Raw genomic sequence first — 5,503 nt, 5'->3', positions numbered from 1 at the left:
CCACTGTCCATCTCTAGAACTCTTTCATCTTGCAAATCTGGAACTCGGTACCCATTAAACACTAACTGCCCATTCACCCCACTCCCCAGCCCCTAGCACTACCATTTCACTTTCTGTCTCTATGAAGTTCACTTCTCTGGGCATTTCATATAAGTTGCATTATACAGTATTCGTCCTTTTGTGACTAGCATATTTCACTTAGCATAATGTCCTCAAGGCTCATCCATGTTATAGCATATGTCAGAATTTCCTTCCTTTTTTTTTGGCTGGGTACAGGAGAATTTATTAATGTTATCTGACAAGGTCAGGCTCCCTAGGTCCTTCCCTTTTCAGGGTGTCTGATGTAAAAACAATGAGGAAGGGAGATTCTCAGTGTGGTAGAGGACTGTGTGGCAGAGACTTCCCAGCAACTAAAGGCTTCTCTCTTCCTCTCATGCTCTTGTTGGGGCTGGTGGTCTGGGGGCTCTTACTTCTTGGAAGCCATGTGGATCATGAAGGTTATCACTTTGTTGCTGTAGCCAAATTCATTGTCATACCCGGAAATGAGCCTGACAAAGAGGTTGTTGAGGGCAATGGCAGCCCCAGTGTTGAAGGTGGAAGAGTGGGTGTCACTGTTATAGTTGGAGGAGACAGCCTGGTGCTCAGTTGTGGCCCACGATGCACCTGAGGGCCCCCTCCGATGCTGCTTCACCACTTCCTTGATGTCATCATATTTGGCTGGTTTCTCCAGAGAGCAGGTCAGGTCCATGACTGACACATTGGCAGTGGGTACATGGAAGGCCACACCATTGAGCTTCCTGTTCGGCTTGGGGATGACCTTGCCCACAGCCTTGGCAGCACCAATAGACACATGAAGGGATGACGTAATGGACAGCCCCATAGCCATCACAACACAGTTTCCCAGAGGGGCCATGACAGTCTTCTGGGTAGCAGTGATGGCATGGACTGTGATCCTGAGTTGCTTCATGATGCCAGAGTTATTATGGATGACCTTGGCCAGGGGGTTAGGCAGCTGGTGGTGCAGGAGGCATTGCTGATGATCTTGAAGTTTTTATACTTCTTATGGCTCATGCCCATCACGAACATGGGGATATCAGCAGAGGGGGCAGAGGTAATGACCCTTTTGGCTCTCCCCTCTAAGTGAGCCCCAGCCTTCTCCATGGTAGTGAAGATGCCAGTGGACTCCATAACATAATCAGCACCAACATCATCCTGTTTGATTTTGGTGGGATCTCACTCCTGGAAGATGGTGATGGGATTTCCGTTTTCAGCCTTGATGGTGCTGTGGAACTTGCTGTGGGTGGAATCATACTGGAACCATGTGATTCCATGGTAGACCATGTAGTTGAGGTCATTGATGGTGATGATATCCACTTTGCCAGAGTTAAAAGCAGCCGTGGTGACCAGGCGCCCATTATGGCCAAATTCATTTACTCTGGCCTTCACTTTCATCATGGTGTTTCAGGGACATGGCTGGTGCCTCACTAAAGACTGGGCCATCTGTTGATGGGAGGAGCTGAGAGGCTGAATTTCCTTCCTCTTTAAGGCTGAGTAATATTCTACTGAATACTTTACATCACTGTTTTATCATGAGAAAACTGGACTTAGAGAGGTTAACTCATCCAAAATAAGAGAGAGAGTAAGAGAAAGAGCTAGGATTTGGGCCAAAGCAATCTGATTCCACAGTGCGGCCTCATTTCCCTTGTATATCCTGATGCATGTAGGTTAAGGGCCTAGCACTGCACCTGGATCAGGATGGCTGTTGCAGAAAGGCATTCTATTGTTTTTGATTATCCAGCACCTCTTCCACAGCTTATCTGGGTAACACAATTCCTCTTTTCCTTGAGGAACTCTGTCTATGACTGTACCCTCATCACCCCCAGCCACAATACAAGCAGAAATCTGAACATGTTGCCCAGGCCAAGAAATCAGAGCCTTCCTTCCCTCCCCATTGCAGTGACAGATTCCACTTCATTCCACAGTCACATGGGTGCAGGGTCCTTCCTGGTGCTATGAGGAGATTGTGAGTCAGGAGTTATAGGTGTTCATTTTAAAAACTTAGCAGGGAGATGGCAAGAAAGGTGGAGTCCTGAGCAACATCTGAGCCCCTGGATCTAGACACGTCTGAAGCCAGTTGTCCCCATCAACTTCCCTACAACGTGATTCCCAGTTTTTGCTTTTAAGCTAATTGGAATTGTGTGTCTGGAACTTGCAAGAGAAAGAAACCAACTAATTCACTAGATTAAAAGGCCCTCATGGGAATGGAAAGGAAAAAACTAACAAGAGGTATTGTGAAGCTGTGTGATGTGAAAAAGAGCAAAACATCGAGAGTCTTTCTGTGGTTCAGATACCTGGTAACCAAGAATACTGCTATTACTGAGAAGGTGGAAGAAGTTGCTACTTTGGGTAGAGTTAAAAGAGAAAGTTTCTGGTACTCCCAGGAGTCCAGACTACTAGTTAGCTTCCAAAGGTAAAATGCCCAATGTCACTTATGTCTGCTAAGCACTTCATCCTCTTCAGAATCTCAAACTCATTAGTGTGTCTAAGGTCTGATTGGGATAGGGCTTTTGGACTCTGATCTTTATCCCCAACCCTGCTCAGTAACCTGGTATGAATTCTCCTTCCAAATATAATTTACTCATTAATCTGCTCATTCATTAATTGAACACAGGCTTGCTGAGTGCTTATGTGTATAGAGGACCTATATGCCAGGTATTAAGCCTATATGCCATAGTACCTATATGCCAGGTGTTATGCCAGGTGCAAAGAACACAGTGATGAGAAAATAAATATGGTCCCCTATCTTCAAGAAGGTTGTAATCTAGTGGAGAAATCAGACATAGGATGGATTATCACCCACATGAATATAATTAAAAATTGTATTACATTCTATGAAGATAATAGAGATTCATAAGAGGTATATGGGGGGATCTAATTCAGGCGTGGGAGAGTAGGATGATTAAGGGATAGCTTCTCTGGGAAAATAACATTCAAGCTAAGGTCAGGTCAGATGACGTCAGCACTAAAATTAAAAAGAAAGGTGGAAACCAGAGGTGTTATTCTCACCCACCCATAAGAAACAAGTGATTCACCCACCAGGAATGTCAGATGGAGAAGCTTGAAACTGGTTTCTTTAAAGTGGAGCTACTTAGGGCTCTTAGAGCAGGGACTAGCAAATCAATTAAGTATTGTAGGAACCTCACTGCCTGTTGCCCAGTCACCTCTCTGTGACTCTGCTCATGTATTCATCCATTCACTCATGCATTCAAGAAATAGTTAAGGAATACCCACAAGTGAAGGGCATTGTACTAAATGATGAGGCTTCAGGAGAAGCAAGACAGCCTCCAGCCCAGCTCTCAGCAAGAAGAAAGAAGTACAGGTGTGCCCGCCTTCAGACGGCTCCAAGAGATGCCTAAGCCTTTCCCTTAGGGAATCTGCTGCACACTGGCATATGTGCATGTTTCATAAGACTTCTATCTCTGGGCCCCAATGCCTAACAGTCTTGTACACCTTTTTTCTTTCATAATTCAGAGAGTTAAATCTAGTTCTCCCAGTAGAGGAAAAGGTCCTCTCTACACATAAAGCTAAGAAAGAGATCACATGTGACAACATGGCAGGCTGACACCAAACACAGCGTGGCTGCCCAGTCCCTCCAGATAAACATAAGGAAAGGTCATCCAAACACAGGAAGACAGCCGCCCCCTTCCCTTTTCCTTTACCCCCTCCCCTTCCTCCCTCTGGCTCCTTTATCCCCAGAGGGTGGACCCAGCCTTTCCCAAAGTTTATTCTAAGAGCTCCAGGCTCCCACAGTGGAACGTGCTGTGGACATGGGAATACAACAGCCTAGCCAAAAGGGAGAACCAAAAATATAAACTGAGTTATTTAATAGATTTCTGTTCCCCCCCACTGCCGAAAAAATTGTGGCAGAAATGTCTGGTACTACTGTTTTTACTGTCCTCGATATGTCAGCCCTTCCTAGAAGGTGGTCTTCTAAAGTTTATCGCATTTGTCAGCAAACACTTTGCAGAGAAAAGTTAAGCTCTTTCTTAGGATTTCTGTGCCACTCACATAATCCACTAAACAAATGCAATAAATGTTAGGGAACAAAGTCCAAAAAGCCTTGCATTTCAAATGCCAGCGATGAGTTTAACAAGAGTACAAGTAACACTAAAACTGAAGGAAAAAAATTAGAAGGCTGAATTTCCTCTAAATTCAAGATTGGAATTTTGTAAATAATCAGGAATCCCAGAGTCCATAAATAGAAAGTCATTTTATCTTTTACTGACATGCTGATCAAAACAGTGGTGAGAACATAAGCTTTGGATTTTACTTGTGACTTAGGAGAAAACAACATTAATACTGCAGGATTATGTACCTCGATGATTATAAACCAGCATTTGTGATGAAATGTGCAGTACTAATTTCAAAACAGACCCAGTGTTTGAAAGCAAAGCATAATGGTGACCTTTTTCATTAGCTGTTGCTCAAACAAAGATATGTTCCAGCAATATCCGATGCTTCCTTCCTGCCGGGGCCTCCACCCAATGCAATTTAAAACACTTGTGTTCCATCCAAACTAGAGCTGAGAATGTGCTGTTGTAGCTGAGCTTCAGTAGCATTGTGTTTATAGTTTATTATTACTTTCTAAGTTTTTTAATGTTTTGTTTTCATAAATTTATTGTGACGAGTTGGGTTTGCAAGATTAAGCATGTGAAACCATGTAAATGAACTCGTTATATATATATTTACTCTTCTACTTTCCCATCTTTCTATTTCTGTGACAAATAGCATTATAGGTCCTTAACCATAAGAACATAAATGTATCTCATTTCTCTTTGGTGTTTTAATGAATATATTGCAGGCAAAAACAAAACCAAAAACAACTTTTAAGGATCACACCTGTCTTGTTTTGTGTAAAATGCTATAAACACAAACCTAAGGGCAGAATCTGAGAAACAAAAAGAAATTGAGAGACCACTTAAATACAGGTAATCCTCATGTCTCTAATGTCCAATGCTCTTGCAATCATTAAAAGTTGAAAATAGTCAAAGCCAAGGCAATTTCCCATGGAACAATAAATAATGAAGAATTTAGATGCTGAACAAAGACCCAATGCTCAATCTCTGTAGAAAGACCGTAAACACTTAGTACAGCTATAAATTATATAGACCATTTACATTTTCTATAATGGGTATAATATTGTAATAGAAAAAAATTAAATGCACGTTACTTAAAATAATTTTGCCTCTTTATACTTGTGCAGTATAAAACTTTCTAAAGTATACGTACATAAGTTAGAAAGAGCTACATACTAATCAATCCCATGAAAGTGTATTCAGGATGGTACACTGTCACAATCTACAAGAACGACAAGTATTTAGAGTATCAATATTTGTCACTGAATATTATTTCATTTAACTCTAAAAATAAGCAAGCAAAATTCTTTTTATCATTACCATTTTGAAAATGGCATCTCAGAGAAAATCGACAGCTTTCTCAGAAG

The 5,503-nt window shown here is 42.0% G+C and overlaps 1 pseudogene; it reads right to left on the bottom strand.

The window, feature by feature from the left end:
- Positions 1–466: 466 nt before the first annotated feature.
- Positions 467–1,455, bottom strand: LOC134734631 (glyceraldehyde-3-phosphate dehydrogenase-like; annotated as a pseudogene).
- Positions 1,456–5,503: the final 4,048 nt, after the last annotated feature.

Source organism: Symphalangus syndactylus, chromosome 12 (genome assembly GCF_028878055.3).
Source record: "Symphalangus syndactylus isolate Jambi chromosome 12, NHGRI_mSymSyn1-v2.1_pri, whole genome shotgun sequence".
NCBI classification, from domain to species: Eukaryota; Metazoa; Chordata; class Mammalia; order Primates; family Hylobatidae; genus Symphalangus; species Symphalangus syndactylus.
This window is presented reverse-complemented; position numbering and strand designations above follow the sequence as displayed.